General features: G+C 42.0%; 1 protein-coding gene across 3 annotated transcripts in view; it reads left to right on the top strand.

Moving 5' to 3' along the window:
- The window catches only part of LOC126175967 (G-protein coupled receptor Mth2-like), a 572,026-nt gene that overhangs the window by 279,527 nt on the left and 271,086 nt on the right, over positions 1-21,413 (top strand). The gene's annotated exons all lie outside the window — the stretch shown is intronic.

Below are 21,413 nucleotides of genomic sequence, written 5' to 3'. Positions count from 1 at the left end.
TGAAAGATCGCTGCAGAAAAAGAAATTTTTCCGGACGAAATTGTAAAGATATTCAAAAGGTAATAACTTTTGTAGCCGTTGCGTACGAAATAAACAGTACGTAACGTCATTCTCGGCCATTCGTCAGATATACTTGCCAGAGTTGATGCAACGATGCAGGGGTCGGAGGACTGTTAGCGGCTGAGCAGCTGTGGGCACGCGCTGGTCGTAGGGCACGCTGCGGGCCGTGATGTCAGGCACGCAGGCGGCGTCTCGAATGACGCTGTGTGTTACATATGGGCGTATCTCGGTTCACAGCGGATCGATTGCGCATTATCACTGCCTGTGAACTCTGAACTGGTAGTCCTTCAAATTATTTTATTGTTAGAACCCCCCCTGTAACAGTTATGCCCGACCAAATATTGCAGTTTTAGCTGACAACATACTGAAAAATAGAATCTGGCAGAATATGGAAACGGTAGCTCAAGGCGCGACTGCTTTATGAATCATACGCTTCTTGCCATGGGACGCTTTAGTTGCAAATGACGACCGTCTTTAGGGCCGTAACTCGTTTAAAGATTCAACCCACCGTACAAAGTTTTAAGAAAATTGTTCCTTGTTACTCGTTTCCTGTACATCTGTTGCGCCACAAACCAGATTTTGTCAGTTACTTTTGGTGAAAAATGGTATCGACTATTAGAGTTTAGCCGGCCGTGGTGGCCGTGCGGTTCTAGGTGCTGCAGTCCGGAACCGCGGGACCGCTACGGTCGCAGGTTCGAATCCTGCCTCGGGCATGGGTGTGTGTGATGTCCTTAGGTTAGTTAGGTTTAAGTAGTTCTAAGTTCTAGGGGACTGATGACCTAAGATGTTGAGTACCATAGTGCTCAGAGCCATATGAACCATTTGTTAGAGTTTCTAAACCTCTAAATAAAGCGAATAATTGTGAAGTAACTTAGGCGTACCTCAATGAAATATTAAGACCGAAAAATAGTTTATAAAATTGATAACAAATTCCGAAGCATAAAAAGGCTATACATTTGCGACAGTTAGAGTGTAATTCGATCTGCCAAAATCCTGGATTTTAAATCGAGTCTAGAGAATACGATGACCCCATAAAATTTTTGGAGCAACTCATGTAATGTTTCCGGTATGTCTGTTTCTATTATTATGGTGTCATTAATTAGTCCCCAATCTAACAAGCCTTAGAGAACCACCCTTTTTTGGAACAACGTGTAATGGGTTGTTATAAGGGCTAGGTGTGTTTCATTTATGCCGTGTTGGAGCATAGATTAAATTTACTGTTTTACTTTGTCCCTACAAATGAATGGAATGCTGCAACGTCTACAAACAAAAGTATTGTGGGTTTTCACTTGAAATTCGTAAACAAATCCACACACAATCCTGGGAACGTTGTCAAAGACATGAGGATGAGTCTATAGAACTACCTCAATGGCCAGAGTGCCATTACTGTCCACTACATGCATAAAAGCTTGAAAGTTCGTGAAGTCATTCGCGGTTGGTGTCGTTGTATGTACGCGAGTAGCAAAGCCAGAAAGCTGACTGTCAGTTGGCTATAAAAATAAACACATGTGGCGTATTACGCATAAATAGGGTGACAGGCCCATTGTTTACATACACGTTTCATGATAAATCATTGGAGACAGTCGCAATTGTCAAAGAACTAGCAATAGCCGTCCGGCGCTATTTGAAGTGAAAGAACCACATAAAACTAACTGCAGATGCCTCAGTCAGATTAATTGCAGGACTACTAGGGACAAATGGTTCAAATGGCTCTAAGCACTATGGGGCTTAACATCCGACGTCATCAGTCCTCTAGACTTAGAACTACTTAAACCTAACTAACCTAAGGACATCACACACATCCATGCCCGAGACAGGATTCGAACCTACGACCGTAGCAGCAGCGTGGTTCCGCACTGAAGCACCTAGAACCGCTCGGTCACAACGGCCGGCTACTAAGGACATGTAATTCAGTCACGAAGAAGGTAGCTTACAAAACTTTCGTTCGATTGAGTCTTGAATATTAGTCGTTAGTGTACGATCCTTAGCAGGAAGGAATAGTGAAGGAGACAAAGGACCCAAAGAAGAGAAACAAGTGCCTTCACGGTTTTGTTTGGTAAGCATCGCAGAAATGAGAACGTTGTCCTCCACAAAGACGTTTATTGCTAAGACAGACTAGGCGTGTTGGTTTATGATCTGCTATGACGTCGATTCGCCTCCGCGACTGAGCGTGGTTGAATGTTATGTGGAGGGACCCAGCTTCGATTCCCAGCCGGCACGGAAATTTCCTCCTCTCGGGGACTGAGTGTTGCGTTGTCCTCATCATCATGTCATCATCATTGCCACGCAAATCGCGGAAGTACCGTCAAATAAATAGACTTGACGAGATGGCAGAACTCCCCGAAGGGAATTCCCGCTCAAAATATTGCCTTTTCCTTTGTTGGGATTTCCTTTTATGCTGGCTCGCACTTGCCTGATAGTAGCTTGATTTAATAGTTGTTTTATTTTACCTGTTTAGAGTACACTTGTGACCTCTAACAAACGGTTTGCTAGTCTACACAAAGGCGTCATCTGCTCCTTTTCTACTGCACGCCAATCTTATCTACACTACTAGTTAATTTACGGTTACTAGCTTTCTCTTTTAGAAAGCTTTCTCCTACAACCGACTGTATATTGTGGATATTTTTAATCTTATATTTTGGATTTAAAATTTACCAACTATATATGTTACTTGGTTGTGTTACCTTCCGTTCCAACAATTAGAGTGCAGATATGTTCACAATGTGAGCTCTTCTCTGGTCCCTCTAGTTGACGAGTTACTATGTAACATACTCAAGTACTTGTAGATGCGTATAGAGATGCTAGTTCGATTTGTAATTTAGTTTGCTAGTATATTGATATCTCTTTTTTTCCGTATTTTCAAACATGTCATTTGATGCTGACCTGGTAATAAGGTGAAATCTGAATTGATATCATTTGCATGACCTTAAACTGAATTACACAGCAAAAAAGAGTTAACAGTTGCATTTTCGGAAGAATTAGGTAATACCAGTAAGCCCTGATCCATGATTCTTAAAAGAATGGAACTCTCACGTATAAAACAGCTACAACATCTGATAATTTTCCAAATGAGTTAATGTGTTACAACGTTGACGTTAAGGAATGTAAGACCTTTATGTGTTTCAGAATAATCTCATACAGTGCGTACATTTCTGGACATATCATGGCATTACGCTTCTGTGAAGAAGATATTGAACTTCTGCTAAACCATTACCAAGCTTCTGAAGATGACAAATTAATTCGTCGAAACCGGTAACGCGTTAATAAAAATGTGTCTACAACTGATGAGTAAATTTTATTCTGATAAATATATAATACAGTTACTGAAAACTACAGCCTTGAATAAAATAATAAAACCTTTATGGTTGCAGGTGCAAAATCTTAATTATGTTTGTTTTATTAGTTTCAGATTATTCACCATAAACTAATAAAACAATTTAGAAAAGGGCTGAAATTATATTTGAAGTTTGTTGTAAGTCGCTAAGTGTTCTCATTATTAAACAATGGATGAGTATAGTATAGCCAATTTGCGCTCTATTTCAAGAAAGATAGTTTTTGACGCATCTAAATGGTTATAACGTTATATCTCCTGAGCTATGTGTCGTACAATGATATCATTTTTCAAATACATTGAGTGGTATATGCAGATACCGTTTGCAAAATGGCCTGCCAAAAGAGTTGGTAGTAAAGAAGTAATAAATGAAAACGTCTTGCCTGACGCTGAAGTTTTATTTAAGGAATAGCGAAAATGTAATAAACGAAAAAACTTCTCGTTACCTTGTTGAACTTGTCAGTGAAAAACGTTTCGAAAAGGTTTGAAATTATGTATAACGTTTATTGGAAGCCACTACGTGCTCTCATTTTCAAACACTGGATGAATATATTCTGGGTAATTTCCGCGCTCTGAGTTATGCTGCCTCAAAACATTAATACAGTTTGAATTTTGTTACCTTTGACGTAAGACTAGATGTCTCAATGAATACATTACGACAGCATTTTAAATTTTTAAATTCTGTCTTTAATTATATGAAATATTGACAAGAAAATCTTTATTGCCTCAGGAAAACCTTAGATACATAACACACAACTAGTAATATAGATGTGGCTTCCTCGCACATATATGGTGCAGCATGACAATGACGGAATGATAAAAATTCCATTACTCGGGTGTGCATTGTCAGCAGTCAAACTTCCGACCACCATTCACAAGTAAAGCAATAAGTGAGGGAACCGTAGTGGCACATCAGGTAATATCCGTATTCCTTGTGGAGTACAGATGTAGATGCGTAAATGAATCCAAAGCACCCAACCAGTTGCAATAAAAGATGGTTATATTCAACCTTTAACCACGGTTTCGACAGCTGCAAACCATTCTTCTTCAGAAGTATGGGTTTACATCAGTCGAAATCGTGGTCAAAGGTTGAATAAAGCCACTGGTTGGCTGCTTTGGATTCATTTACTGACCTCTAATCGTTGCTGAAGCGCAGCCACGTTCAAAATATTTTTTAAAAAAATACGTTTTACGTTATTTCTCCAGATTTGCGGTTTAATAGTACAAACTAATTAACTTTTTAATTTTAGGCTAGTACAGCTATTACGTGAGCACATTTTTCTAAGTCGATAATTTAAGTAGTCTTTTGTACCACCATTCAGCATCTAGCTTATCGTAGTAGACTACTGGTTCCCAACCTCGCGGTAATCACTCCCTTAGGTGTAAAATGAAATTTTCTGAGGGGCAAGAACAAAAGAGTTCAATTGCATTTCGATCACGAAACTAAGTTTTTTTAAAAAAAGATCATTACGATTATCACTACCAGTATTGATTGCACAATATACCAATAATTACATTTTTTAAAAAAAATTAGCATTAACGCGGGGTACAGTGTGGTGTGGTTTACAGCTTGTAAAATGAATGTGTGAACATCATCCTCGTATACTACGCCCTCTACTCATGTACTTTGTACCATGCATCTGTGACACTAAAAATCAGACCTATATATCACACATGCCTGAATATCTCATGAAATAGCCTTGTCCGTGTTGTAGGTAGCTCCCTCAATAGATCAGAAATTACCTCATTATTCTCATCGCAACAATAGGAAAACGAACTGACAGCACATTCATTATTATAGTATCAATGTAATGGCTACTACACTGTGTAGGCCCAGCACAGAATTATTATCATCATTGTTATTATAATTATTACTATTACTAGTGGAATAGGTCAGACTCAAAGCATTGCCAGCCTAAAGTCTTCCAGTTTATGCCAGTTCCGAAGGAAGGAGACCAGTAATCAAGCGATTTACAAACAAGAATAGAGCACACATTTTAGCGTGGTTGATTTTGAATGGTGGGTGCGCATAGGAAACATGTTTTGTAACAAGTGATGCTCTGACTGTCTTTTGTAAGCAGGAGGCCTAGACAGTGGTGCACTGAGACCTGCTTCATCATTTTACAAAATAAAAGTTGTTAGAAATAAGCAGTACCAATTGTTTCATTGGCTCATTAGTTGGTGGTTTATAAAACACGTTCAGAAACTGAATATCATTATATTTCATGATTTAAAAAATGAAGGAGTTCAAAAAAAATTCTTTTTCCTTCTGAAGTATAGTTAGGCACTAATGCTGACTTCTTTTTTGCATTTGCGGGCCGCTGCTTTTAGACCCTCTTCTATAAAAATGGTTCAAATGGCTCTGAGCACTATGCGACTTAACTTCTGAGGTCATCAGTCGCCTATAACTTAGAACTAATTAAACCCAACCTACCTAAGGACATCACACACATCCATGCCCGAGGCAGGATTCGAACCTGCGACCGTAGCGGTCGCTCGGTTCCAGACTGTAGCGCCTAGAACCGCACGGCCACTCCGGCCGGCCCTCTTCTATACTTGTATTTTATGGGTATTGTTTTAGTATGACTTGATTGTCACCTCATCTTTTTACCAACTTTTAATTTACATTCTTAGCATAATTTGTTGGTTCCGTTTTTATTTAGCACATCTTACTGTCACTTTCGTTCTTTCTGCGCATACATTTTACAAACATATCGGCACTATACACTAGCATCTTTGGACTCTACGGCTCAGGCTCTCCGTATGTTTGTATCTTTGCCGCTATTTTAGTCAATCTACCAAGCTTGCTAATAGAGATTTTTACTTAAAAGTTTATCATATCTACTGTTATTTGATCAGCTTTCTAACTTGTGCTCGCAAAGTGTATGGAACAGCGCATAAATTTACACCTCCGCATGCATTTGCTTTTACACTGCTAGGAACTATCTTCCTGCATGTCACAGGTTTATGTTTTTGAGTGGGTTGCAACATCCCAAGTGAGAGGGTTTGAAATTTTGGTTTTTCGACGTTTCTCAATTTTATAATTACGTATATTTTATTTGGTGACTGACTGCTTTCAGAATGCTTGAGAATGAGCCATGTGTCGAAAATACAGTCGCAATAAATAATATTTGAACAGCCTAAAGTGTTTGATGATGGAGGGGGGGAAAGGGGGGATGTACTAGGTAATAAATGACTGTACTCAGAAAGGCTGAGAACCAGGGTAGCAGGCGGACACGCACTTTATAGATACTGTAAGCTGCAACTCTGAAATTCAGGGAACTTAAGTGTGACACATGTGACAGCCACGGTATAAAAGGAACTGAGGACATCGGGCAGATGTCCTGACAAGCGCTGGCGGAATTCAGGTCATGCAATCCGCAGAATGCGGAACCACACGAGAAGATCACCGCCAATCAAGGTGCCTGCCCTGCAAAGGCTATGCTACCCGGCAGTTCACCTGTCACCTACTAACCGGAGCTACTGGAGTTACCTAGTTGCCCACTTCCTACTCCTCGGATTTGTATTGAAACTTACGCTGCTTTTTGTAGCAACCAAAACAAGTTGCAATTTCATCCGACTTCTAGCAGTGCGGAGTGGAATTCATTGTTCCAGATCCAAATGAGACAAGTTTCAAAGACTGACAATTTTTTTTCTCATATTACTCTTAGCGTCCAATGTGGGGGAAAGGAGTGAAATCGTATTTATGAAGTAGACAGAGAAAATATTTTAGAAAACGTAGTGAAGAATAAACCACGTTTATGAATGACAATGTTAAAATCAGGCGCTCTGCTCATTCGAACACACCGCTCGACACAGAGTTACTTCAGGAATCTCAGCTGCACACACGCCGAAAAAGTGAGATACTTTGAACAGTTCCCAACGTCCAGAGATCTAAAAACAATCTTGCTCGTGGTTGGACCAAGGGAACTGTTTCAGTCGTTAAAACATTTTACTCGTAGGTGGGAGCAGCTGGCCTCAAATTCCTGTCCAGGGAGCCAGCCTTAGTTTTCCCTCTGGCTCTTCTAATGTCAAATGAGGCGAATTCTTAGATGATTTTTTCATAGTCGACACGGTAGATTGTCTGTGTACGAGACAGACGAAATACCCTCAGACCCAAAGAAGAATGTAATGATTCGAATTCTAAAGAAGGTAGGTGTTGACCGGTGTGAATGCTACCGAACCATCAGTTTAAGAATTGAAAAACTGGTAGACCTCGGTGAAGATCAGTTTGAATCCCACAGAAGTGTAGAAACACGGGTAGCAATACTGACCCTAAGACTACCTTAGAAGATAGGTTGAAACAACCGTTACTATACATCTGTAAGAAGCTTAGTGCATCAAATAATATAAAAAAACATAGAATATTCAAACTTTCAGGAGTAAGCTCTTAAGAATATTCATGTTTTACTGCCTCGAAAGACGGTTCTTAGACATTTCGAGGCATGTTCTCGCATCTTCTTCCGGGCGTCTGACAGTTAACCTTTCTCAACATTTTTGTTGCACCCTCGCACCAGTCAGACTGTTCACACGGCCTTTCCATTCTGGCTGCCTCCCTTGGGGCTGTTCGGAAGTGGTGGGCTATCTACCAGTATCGGACCTTCCTGTAGTCCCCCCCCCTCTCTCTCCACCCCCTCTCTCCTTGGAACATTCCTTTCGTTCGTGCCTCGGAGTTCCCGAAACGTCCCACGAAGTCACACACGGCCAGAATCAACATACCGCTGGACATGTGCCGCACGCGAGACATGATTTGGCGTATTGTTCCATAGATTTAACCGGAAACATTTATTGGTAGACGTGGAGTGCTTTTCTGCACTGCTACATATCTAAAATCAGTTTAAGTAAGGGCCACCGACCACGCTCTGACTCTCGAGACAGGGTTAAACTTCACACTACTCCAAGTCAATAATGAAAACCTCTGTAGCTATCTACATACTCTCAGGAAAGATTCCGAGGTCCGACCACTGGCTGGGATCTGCTCACCGATAACTGTTCAATTCAAGGCTCCAAATGAGTAGCAACAACTCCCGCCCACCACCGCAGCAGCAAAACAGTAATACATTTCATTGTCAATAGGGAGTCTCACACTAAACCACACTCAAATTTGTACGGAAACAAACACCATTTATGTGTATAAATTAAACTCAGTCAAGTCCTTCACCTGAACCCACCACTGCCGTAGCTAATGGCGCCAAACTCTGCTCTGAGGTCTCTTTTTACCGAACAAGACGACGACCACTAACCCGGAACATTCATTGAGAAAAACAGGAAAACGACTAAGCAGAATTCAACGCGTTGGCCGGGAACGCACTTTCCATGCTTCGTGGCCTTTCCGTACCGCAAAAGTAATCTCTTTGATCACGAAGGATCACAAACTCAATATCTGTCTGGGCTGACTCCGGCTACATATTACAAAAACGAAACTGCAAATATCCGCCGAAACAGGGACATTTTCTCTGGTATTTCGGCAGATAATTGCGGTTTCGTTTTTGTAATGTGTAGCCGGAGTCAGTCAAGGAAAGACTGATCATCTCGTCTTTCGTGCGACGTCCCGTGTAGACGAAATACGTCGGTTTGTTTCCCATTGCAAACAAAATTATTTTTAAAGCGGAATTTTACCTACCCTTTCGATAGAGCGGACCCAAATTACTCGAGTACTCAGTACTGAGTACGTACACCATTTTGACTCAAGATGGTGAGTCAAGATGGTGTACTCAGTAATGAAACAAAGCAGAGACTCTACCAGAAATATCGACTCTTAGACAGTGTGTCTAATAGTGTATTTTAATACGACAGTACGCCATCTTAGGCAATTTGTAACACTTAAAACACTTGATAATGGCACTTTGAAGCCGAAAACATGATTGTATAAGTGTAAATGTAACACTGTAAATAAACAAGTCTAATGGCGATACTGATTTCAAAGAAATATGTTATGACTGTGGCCCCGCATTACGAAAAAAAATATTATATTTAATTACAGTCATACTGTCAACAGTCTGTACATGAGATTTGAACTCCGTAAGGGTCTGCATTATCTTTGATCATTGGCGAGAATGTCTGATTTCTTGATTATGCAGACAAAGAGTTCAGTCACGTTACATACGTGTTCCCGGGTATGTTTTTCTTGGAGGTATACACACGAATAGCTGTTGCCGTGACAGTGTCTACATTAATGGATTCCAAACGCTGACAGATTTTAATTTATTTTACCGGCTGAGCGAATGATGTTCAAGCACATTTTGGAAACGTACTGTGTATTTAACGTTTTTATTTATATTTTTATCTTAATGCCTTTCATAATATTATTTTAGAATAATTCTGATGATGAAGACTAGCTTCTGAGAAACGCCTCGTTTTTCGGACGTTATCAATGTGAAAGGTGGTACACCTACATTTCAACAATACCTTTGTCAACGGCCTTGTATCCGCCACGAATAAAATCAAACAGATTTTATTCAAACATTTCGCTTCTGTTTTCAGTAGTTATATCGAATACGTCCACCCCCCCCCCCCCCCCCCTATGAACCATGGACCTTGCCGTTGGTAGGGAGGCTTGCGTGCCTCAGCGATACAGATAGCAGTGCCGTAGGTGCAACCACAACGGGGGGGTATCTGTTGAGAGGCCAGACAAACGTGTGGTTCCTGAAGAGGGGCAGCAGACTTTTCAGTAGTTGCAGGGGCAACAGTCTGGATGATTTACTGATCTGGCATTGTAACACTAACCAAAACGGCCTTGCTGTGCTAGTACTGCGAACGGCTGAAAGCAAGGGGAAACCACAGCCGTAATTTTTCCCGAGGGCATGCAGCTTTACTGTATGGATAAATGATGATGGCGTCGTTTTGGGTAAAATATTCCGGAGGTAAAATAGTCCCCCATTCGGATCTCCGGGCTCCAACTACTCAGGAGGACGTCGTTATCAGGAGAAAGAAAACTGGCGTTCTACGGATCGGAGCGTGGAATGTCAGATCCCTTAATCGGGCAGGTAGGTTAGAAAATTTAAAAAGGGAAATGGATAGGTTAAAGTTACATATAGTGGGAATTAGTGAAGTTCGGTGGCAGGAGGAACAAAACGTCTAGTTAGGTGAATACAGTGTTATAAATACAAAATCAAATAGCGGTAATCCAGGAGTAGGTTTAATAATGAATAAAAAAAATAGGAGTGCGGGTAACCTACTACAAACAGCACAGCGAACGCATTATTGTGGCCAAGATAGATACGAAGCCCACGCCTACCACAGTAGTACAAGTTTATATGCCGACTAGCTCCGCAGATGACGAAGAGATTGATGAAATGTATGATGAGATAAAAGAAATTATTCAGATAGTGAAGGGAGACGAAAATTTAATAGTCATGGGTGACTGGAATTCGATAGTAGGAAAAGGTAGAGAAGGGAGCGTAGTATGTGAATATGGAATGGGGGTAAGGATCAAAAGAGGAAGCCGCTGGTAGAATTTTGTGCAGAGCTTAACTTAATCATAGCTAACACTTGGTTCAAGAATCATGAAAGAAGGTTGTATACATGGAAGAAGCCTGGAGATACCGAAAGGTTTCAGATAGATTATATAATGGCAAGATAGAGATTTAGGAACCAGGTTTTAAATTGTAAGACATTTCTAGTGGCAGATGTGGACTCTGACCACAATCTATTGGTTATGAACTGTAGATTAAAACTGAAGAAATTGCAACAAGATGGGAATTTAAGGAGATGGGACCTGGATAAATTGAGGGAACCAGAGGTTGTAGAGAGTTTCAGGGAGAGTATTAGGGAACGAATGACAAGAATGGGGGAAAGAAATACATTAGAAGAAGAATGGGTAGCTTTGAGAGATGAAATAGTGAAGGCAGCAGAGGATCAAGTAGGTACAAAGACGAGGGCTAATAGAAATCCTTGGGTAACAGAAGATGTACTGAATTTAATTGATGAAAGGAGGAAATACAAAAATGCAGTAAATGAAGCATGCAAAAAGGAATGCAAACGTCTCAAAAATGAGATCGACTGCCTACAGGAAAATTAAAGAGACCTTTGGAGAAAAGAGAACCACTTGCATGAATATCAAGAGCTCAGATGGAAACCCAGTTCTAAGCAAAGAAGGGAAAGCAGAAAGGTGGACGGAGTATATAGAGGGTCTATACAAGGGCGATGTTCTTGAGGAAAATATTATGGAAGTGGAAGAGGATGTAGATGAAATGAGAGATATGATATTGCGTGAAGAGTTTGACGGAGCACTGAAAGACCTAAGTCGAAACAAGGCCCCGGGAGTAGAGAACATTCCATTACATCTACTGATAGCCTTGGGAGAGCCAGCCCTGACAAAACTCTACCATCCGGTGAACAGAATGTATGAGACCGGCGAAATACCCTCAGATTTCAAGAAGAATATAATAATTCCAATCCCAAAGAAAGCAGGGGTTGACGGATGTGAAAATTACCGAACTAGCAGTTTAAGAAGCCACGGCTGCAAAATACTCATACGAATTCTTTACAGACGAATGGAAAAACTGGTAGAAGCCGACCTCGGGGAAGATCAGTTTGGATTCCCTAGAAATGTTGGAACACGTGAGGCAATGCTGACCCTACGACTTATCTTAGAAAATAGATTAAGGAAAGGCAAACCTACGTTTCTGGCATTTGTAGACTTAGAGAAAGCTTTTGACAATGTTGACTGGAATGGTCTCTTTCAAATTCTGCAGGTGGCAGGGGTAAAATACTGGGAGCGAAAGGCTATTTACAATTTGTACAGAAACCAGATGGCCGTTATAAGAGTCGAGGGGCAGGAAAGGGAAGCAGTGGTTGGGAAGGGAGTGAGACAGCGTTGTAGCCTCTCCCCGATGTTATTCAATCTGTATATTGAGCAAGCAGTAAAGGTATCAAAAGAAAAATTTGGAGTAGGAATCAAAATCAATGGAGAAGAAATAAAAACTTTGAGATTCGCCGATGACAGTGTAATTCTGTCACAGGCAGCAAAGGACCTGGAAGAGCAGCCGAACGGAATGGACAGTGTCTCGAAAGGAGGATATAAGATGAACATCAACAAAAGTGAAACGAGGATAATGGAATGTAGTCGAATTAAATCTTTTTTCTCGAAACAGCAAGCAGTTACTGGCAGAATTAAAGTTTTCCTCAGGGTTTAAATGAAACTGTAGGGTGAAATTCACTAGAGATACGGATGCAATATGTGTACAAATGCATGTTAAATATGTTACGGAATAGAAAGAAACGACCTACTCTTTTAATTTTCAGTGTAATGTCCATCTACACTAATATACTTAGTCCAGCGATATTCCACTGCCTTGACCCCATTCCGAGAAACTTTAGCTGTCAGTCCTCTTTTAAACTGAGGAAAATTTTGAGCTTAGAAAAGAGATAAGAAGTCTGATGGAGCGAAATCATCCGAATAAGGTGAATGTGGCAGCAATTCACACCTTTTTTCATTTATTTTTGCCGTGGAAACGACACCACGTATGGGCGCGCATTGTCTTGGTGAAATATTACTTTCTTTCTTGCCAAAAGTGGTCTTTTTTCTCGTGTCTTTTGGTGTTGTTGGTCCAGGAGGTTAGCTTAGTATTGTCCCGAAATGTTTGGACCAGTGGGAGGATAATCTCGCAGAAGAATAGCATTCGCATCCCAGAAATCTGACATCATGACCTCTGCGACCGACTGTATTGCCTTTGCTTTCTTTGGTGTTGGTGATGGTAGTGCTGGTACCGATGGTGGTGGATCGACATGTTTACAGTGCTCTGACTTATTTTGTCTCTGGGGTGTAATGGTGGACCCAAGTTTCATCTGTGGTCATAAACCGGTGCTCAAAACCTTGTCCTTGTTGATTGCTCTGAAAACGGGTCAAACTTTGTCGGACATTTCCGTTCATATGCTGCGTCAAAAATTAAAACACCCATCTAGCAGATGAGTTCCACTGTTAAATCGTGACATTCCCGTTCAAATGACATCCCTACAGCTTCGACAGTTTCTCGAACTTTCAATTGGGCGAACCTCTTAACTGTATGATGCACTTTCGCTATAATTTCTGGGGTAAAGGCACACATTGGCCGACAGCTAAGCGGATCGACATATAAATTGTCCCGAACAAATGTAATCTCATTTGGTCATTTGGAAACATTTGAACACGAAGGAGCACGGTTCCCCATGTGTTCTGAAAATCAGCATCCATTTACTTCGCTTTCACTCGTTGCTTTGCGAAGTATTTAAAGACTGTTTGAATTTGGACGTTTTTTCACCTTCGCAAATCACAATACGAGAACAATAACAAACAGACGTCCGCACCACAGATCTCTCGACCAAGACCACTGACTCGTCATGTATTTACTCATAAAGGCTGACTTATTATTACGCAGAAACCTCGTCGTGCTAGCTGTGAAAACTGGTGGTGATTCCGCGGATTTTACAAACCATCCTCCTAAATATTTGTGAAATGTAAATACACTGTGACTCGCCTAACGCTTGCACCGCATGGAAGGCACTATTGATATGCGGTTTTCACTGAACTGAATTGTAGGCAACGGCGCGTATTTGCAACCAATGCACAGATGTTAAGACGTGATGAAAGTGCAGCTATTTATAACAGTTACAGATTTTTAGACAGGTCAATGCCTATTGACTGTAAAAACCCAAAAGCAGCGTAAATGAAATGTCAGTGGTGTTCGCTGCAGGTAGCTAGTGCAAGTGATTTACAAGTTATCGTACTGTGAACATTGTTAAAGCCGGCAACTGTTTTTTCCATCCTATTGCTTAGATGCTGGGCGACGCCTTTATGTTTGTTTACATTGCGCTGCGTGTACAATGCAGTTGCATTGTGACTGTCCTGTCAGTTATTGTGTGACAGTGGACGTAGGAGGACGTGCTAAGAAAATGGTATTTCGCCATGCGGAAAAAGGGATATGCTCATGGTTTATGGTGAATGTAAGAAATATGCCGTTCGTTCGTATACCATGTACGACGAAAGATATCCCAATAGACGTCAAAATCTTCAGCCCCTACAACCGCTTCACCCTCTTCAAACAATACAGATGATATAAAACGGCATAATATTGCTGCCTACGCTGCAATTTCCTCTTAAATGCTAGAATGTCTGGTGCAGCCATTGCATGGCAGACTGCAGGCTTGTACCGACACTAGTGGTGGTCATTTTGAGCACAGACTTTGAGGGTACACTGGTTCTTTACGTGTCAAACCAAACAAAGGTACTGTATTCACTTCTGTCTTTCGTTTGGCCTAGACATGGTCCCACTGAACAATACACCTCCGGAGACCTATCAACATCTGTTTAAGGCTGCACATAAGCACCCATGTGAAATTCACATTCGGTTGTAGTACCACATGGAGTAAACAATTGTCGGTGTTTACAATGTTCAAACTACAATACCTCGTAAACTACATGCACTGGCCTTCTGCATCAAATATCATTGACATTCTAATTCGGTCTACTTTGGTTGCGCTGCTGTAAATAGGCATTGTTCCACTGACATATTTGTACTTCTCTAAATAACTACACATTTGAAACTCATAACAAAATGTATGGTCTGGAAAGACGGGCCCCTGCCTACCATTCCAATCTGTGAAATCCGCGTATCAGTTGCGTCTTTCATAATCGAAATATTTGCAGTGCAAGTTTTAGGACATTCATCCTTACATGTGACACACGAGTACGCGGGCGAAGCTGCGGGCATAGAACTAGTTGCTTTAAAAAATATACAGGGTGAAAAGTATTTAAACCGACAAACTCTGGGAGGTTGTCGGGGGCATCAAAACAAATATTTTTCCCTAATGTCATTTTTTCCTGTGAGGATTATTTAAACCGGTGTGGGTCGCATTACGAGCTTCAGTTGTTTGAGGGCATACTACGCTCTTCAGTTGTAAGCAACTGCTATCCACCAGTGTAGTAGTGCATTGTCTCTGGTTACTAATGGAGCGATACACCTGGAGTGAGTACACTGATATGGTTGGTGCGTACTACGTAGCGCACCACAACGGACGAGCTACACAGCTGGTTTACAACAACAATATCCTAATCGCCGTATCCCGCATCATACTGTACGACCTTTGCTGCTGGGTACCAATGTATGCGTAAAACCGGGTCATTTAGCAGATTACCTGGACAGGGACGCCGTCGCACGGTAAGAACGCTGAAATTTGAGGAAGCTGTCTTGCAGCATGTGGAGCGGAATCGTTCAATCAGCACTCGTGCAATTGCATGTAACATGGGGACGAATCAGACGAATGTAAGCACAGTCCTTCGAGAGCAATTGTTACGTCCATTTCACTTACAGCATGTCCACAACCTGGAACCAGTTGATTATCCACCCAGAGCACAGTTTTCGCAGTGGTACCTGGAACAGCGTGAAATGCATCCTACATTTCCATCCGCTGTGTTGTTTAAAGATGAAGCAACGTTCGGGCGTGATGGAGTCTTCAACATGCACAATTCGCATGTTTGGAGTGAGAATAATCCACATGCCACAGTTACTAGCGCTCATCAAGTGCGGTTCTTCGTTAATGTAGGGGTCGGTGTTGTTGGGGACTGTTTAATTGGGCAGTATTTGCTACCTAGGCCATTAAATGGCAGGCACTATTACAATTTTTCTCGCCAGAACATTGCCAGAATTGTTGGAAGACGTCCCGCTCCCTACAAAACAACGCATGTGGTTCCAACATGACGGGGCGCCGGCATATTTCAGTCGTCGTGTGCGTCGATTCCTGGACCGACGGTTCCCAGAAACGTGGAGTGGCAGAAGTGGTCCTGTACTATGGCCTGCTCGATCCCCAGATTTGTCCCCTCTGGACTTTTTTGTGTGGGAGAGATGCGCAACCTTGTTTACGCAACTCCTGTTACATCAGAAGAGGATCTGGTTGCCCGGATAGTAGCAGCAGCTGGAACAATTCAGGATCCTCCGTGTCAGACAGAACATGATCTGACGGTGTATCCTTTGTTTACGTGTCAATGGAGGCATTTTTGAAAATCTACTGTAATTGAAATTGGGTTGAGTTAATGTGTTGTCTCTTGGTCATAAAAATGGAAAAGTGTTTATTGGATTAATTAATTTGCCGCTAGAGGAATCTTCCTCTGCAGGTTTAAATACTCCTCATAGGAAAAAATTACATTAGGGAAAAATATTCGTTTTGATGTCCCCTACAACCTCCCAGAGTTTGTCGGTTTAAATACTTTTCACCCTGTGTATACAGAGTGTCCCATTTATCTTGACCACCCTAAATAACGGTTTGTCCAGATGCAAATCACAAAATGTTTCAAGCAAATGTTCTTTAGCCATCAGGGGGACAACAATCAGCGTAATTGGTTTCGTTGTAGCTTCGTTTTTTATAAAGGTATAAACATCGGTATGACTTTTTTAAATGGCACACTGTATTTTTTATTCAGTATCCATTTCCTCTCCTCAAGACCTATTCAAAAACGTATCACTGTGTACCATTCACTGAAACGCAGCGTTATTAATTACATAACACAACATTGACGTTGACGCTCCCAGCGCTTTGTGCAGGTACTCGGGGTAATGGAACACATACACGTGCTGACGTTAACAGAGGACAAATGTAAACACAAGTAGAATGCATACCCGTCATTCTGTCAACCATCGTCAGTTGAAGAGTTATGTGGTAGAATGTACACCAACGAAGAGAAGGTAGAAATGCTACTCATCTATGGGGAATGTAAGTTAGCAGAACAGTAATTGCAGTACTGTTTTCTTATGTACGGGTACATTCAGTACAGTAGTTTAGTCCTTTTAAATACCGTTGTGTACAGTAGGCATACAGTAAAGTCTTTCCTACAAACTGTAACGACATAAAGTTTCTTTTATTGTTGTTGTTGTTGAAGACAGGCGAAATGCTACGCAGGCAGCAGAACTGTACAGAGAGCGATATTCTGACAAAAACCTATCTTCCCGACGGCTGTTTTATCGTCTTGTTGCGACGCTTCAGGAAACGGGAAATTTCAACCCACGACAACACAATATCGCTGTAGCACTCGCACAGACGAAGCTGCCGAAGTTACTGTTCTCGCTTCCGTTGCTATGAAACCACATGTGAAGCAAATGCAAGGAACATGCATTAGTGGTTCAGTGACAACCTACGATGGCTTAGAGAGGTGGAACATCAGCATCAATGGAGAGTTAACGACTGGTGTGGGATGCTTGGTACTACAATTATTGGCCATTATTTCATCAATGGCACAGCGTATACCAACTTCCTCAGACGAATTATTCCACCTTTTCTGGATGAAGTGCCGCTAAGAACGAGAATGCTTATTTGGTATCAACACGATGGATGTCCAGCACATAATCCCTTACGTGCACGTCGTGTTCTGAACTGAAGGTATCCTGCCAGATGGATTGGTCGAGGAGGAACAGTTACTTGGCCTGCTAGGTCTCTTAATTTAAATCCTCTGGACTTTTTTCATTCAGCATGCATTAAAGACGTTGTCTACCGCGATATTCCAACAACTCGAGAGGACATACAGGAAAGTATCGTGCTTGCTTGTAATTCTCTTCAGCAGGCAAACACTGGAAGCAGTAACTAATTCTTTCATTCAACGAGTGCAGCAGTGTATCGGTGTTCATGGTCACCACTTTGAGAATCTTTAAATGTTCTACTCCTGGGCAATGGTACAGGAGAGTCATAGTCAATTTTGTTATGTTTTTACTTGATTTCCATTTGTTTTCTGACAACTCCAGCAAGTGGACGAGTTTGTGTTCCCGGGTTCAAAGCAATGTTGTCTTATGTAATAAATAACGTTGTGTTTCAGTGAATGGTACACTGTGATACATTTTTGAATAGGTCCTTAGGAGAGGAAATGAATTACTGAATAAAAAATACAGGGTGCCATTTAAAAAAGTCGTACCGCTGTTCGTATCTTTGTAAAAAATAAAGCTACAACGAAGGCAATCATGCTGATTGATGTTCCCCTGACAGCTAAAGAACATTTGCTTGAAACATTTTGTAATTTGCATCTGGACAAACTATTTAGTGTTGTCACGATAAATAGGACACCCTGTATACCACATTGTTAGAACAATGCATGTGATGGTGTATTGGGTACCGCAGTAATCCCCACGTGTAAGAACTTGCGTTACCCAAAGAGGACGTCGTAGGTGCACGAGGTGCTCAACGCAAAATTCGGTCGCCTGCGGCGAACTGGGTCGTGGTGCACGCCTGGATACGTTGGCCTGCGCCCGTTGTCGTGTGGTTTATGCTCCGCTTTTAGACCAGCTGTTGCCTTTGGATAGCTTTCACCTATCTCAGCGCCGTGTTTGCTTGCGAGGGCGGGAAATGCCCGTCTGCACCAATCTGTTTTCGGTCGGTGACTTGGATCTGGCGGCGCGCGCTGTTTTAGTCGTCACGTAAACACGGCCTCCTCAACAGATCGCTAATGCATACCAGGAAGGCGCTCCGGACCTAGACGGCAGCGGAAATTTGAAGTTAAGGTTAAGGTGGTTGCTCTGACTACGTAGGCTTTTCCGGTGTAATAACTAGTAATAATCCGGTTGCAGACCTGAGAAGAGCCGGCCGCTGTGACCGAGCGGTTCTAGGCGCCTCGTTCGGAACTGCGCTGCTGCTATGGTCGCAGGTTCGAATCCTGCCTCGGGCATGGATGTGTGTGATGTCCTTAGGTTTGTTAGGTTTAAGTAGTTCTAAGTCTAAGAGATTGATGACCTCCAATGTTAAGTCCCATAGTGCTTAGAGCCATTTGAACCATTTGAACCTGAGAAGAATATTAAAAAGTAGTCGCTGGTTGGTGGAAGTTATAAATACTTGTGCAAAATGATAACTGCAAATAAGACGAAGTTTCCTTTGAATAGGTGCCAGCAGACTTGCACCAGGAAAAGCGAAGTAACTCCTATAACAAATGTTACTGTGCGACATGCATTCCTAATGTTTTTATTTTATGTTATGCCCTTCGTGCTGTGGTTTCTTAGAATTATATGTCTCTGCGATAATGAAGTCAATGGAAATGAGGTTCAGCTGATCAGTGTGATCACTAACTGGGGAATAATTGCGCGAGGCTATGTGCGTCACAAAAACAGCACAAAATTAAACCGGTATGGCTGAACCTAGATACGGGGTATGTGACCACTGTTCTGTCAAACTGTTACCGCCGTCGGCAGATGTAAGTTTCAGCTTTCCTCGGCTCCCTTCTCCTAGGTTATTCGATATTGCCGAAATGTTCGTCGCGAGAGGTTCCGCGGGTACACTGATATTTAAAATGTATTTATTATTTTGCTGTCTCAGATGAAAATTCATTTTTATGACATGATTAGTTCCGATCAAAGTTGATCCTCTTCGAATCTATGACAGAACTGTACACTGTATTATGATGTTTAGTTCCAAATACGTGGGGCGTTCTATAAGTAAGGCAACACATCTTTTTTTCTAGCCTAGTTTCGATTCATAAAATGCGGAATTCGTTGGGGACGTCGTGAAATATTCAAAAAAATGTGTGTGAAATCTTATGGGACTTAACTGCTAATGTCATCAGTCTCTAAGCTTACACACTACTTAACCTAAATTACACTAAGGACAAACACACACACCCATGCCCGAGGGAGGACTCGAACCTATGCCAGGTTCAGCTGCACAGTCCATGACTGCAGCGCCTTAGGCCGCTCGGCTAATCCGGCGCGGCTGAAATATTCCCATTCCAGCCCCTATATTTCATGAAGTTCCGACAGGTAGCGGCGCTATACGTAGTTAAAATGGCTGTGAGCACTATGGGACTTAACTTTTTTGGTCATCAGTCCCCAGACTGTAGCGCCTAGAACCACATGGCCACTGCGTCCTGCCACGCTACACGTAGTCTTCAAAATGACGTTTATAACGTAGGTGCGTTCCAAGCAGAAAGCTGTCATCGAGTTTCCTTTGACGGAAAACTAGAGCATCGCAGATATTCATAGGCGCTTGCAAAATGTCTACGGAAGCCTGACACTGAACCGAAGCACGATGAGTCCTTGGGGAAGCGTCTGCCATAGTCGGAATAAGGTTGCACACTGCGTGACTCCTGCACTGTTGGAACCGGCGGACACTCTCATTCCGGATCACAATAAGACACCTCGCAGCACAACTGGACGCCTCTCTTTGTGGTGCTGACACACTCGCCCACCAGCTGGAGCACTCAAAGGTGTGTGCCCACTGGGTTCTTCACCGTCTAACAGATCACTAAGAGCAGCGTGAACTACAGAGTGGCCCACGAAATGTGTTACCATTTTGTTTTTGAATATAAACTTTATTGTCAATATAATCTGAAAGGAACATATACTACAATGAAGAGCCGTCCATGGAGATTTGTTCTAACTCGGCACATGCTCAATATGTCCACCATTTCGTTTCCTAACTTCCTTCAAACGAACACTGAAGTTAGTGATTACCCTACGCCACATGTCTTCCGTAATTTCACTGCAAGCTTGAAGAATAAGTTTTCTGAACTCCATTAAATCACGTGGACGTTTTGGGAAAATTTTTTCCTTTAGGTACCCCCAAAGGAAATGTCACATGGATTGAGGTCTGGACTATTGGGGGGCCAATTTTGTCCGTCATTGAAGCGACCTGGAAACCTGAGTGCAATGATCCGCATGTCGAAATGCTCGTGTAAAAACTACAACACAGTGTTTGCAGTATGTGGCCTTGCTCCATCTTGCATGAACCACTGCGTGTTGAAGGGCAAGGCAGTAACAAGAAGCTGTGGAATGAAGCTATTGCGAAGCATGCTCAAATAACGCTCGCTGTTTTCTTCGAAGAAAAAGGGTCCAATAAGTCCGTGACTGGAAATTGCTGCTCATGCTGTAATAAAAAAAACTGTTCCAAATGGCTCTGAGCACTATGGGACTTAACTGCTGTGGTCATCAGTCTTCTAGAACCTAGAACTACTTAAACCTAACTAACCTAAGGACATCACACACATCCATGCCCGAGGCAGGATTCGGTTAGGTTAGGTTAGTGTTGTTTAACGTCCCGTCGACAACGAGGTCATTAGAGACGGAGCGCTAGCTCGGGT

This window comes from Schistocerca cancellata, chromosome 1, assembly GCF_023864275.1.
Source record: "Schistocerca cancellata isolate TAMUIC-IGC-003103 chromosome 1, iqSchCanc2.1, whole genome shotgun sequence".
Taxonomy (NCBI): Eukaryota; Metazoa; Arthropoda; class Insecta; order Orthoptera; family Acrididae; genus Schistocerca; species Schistocerca cancellata.
This window is presented reverse-complemented; position numbering and strand designations above follow the sequence as displayed.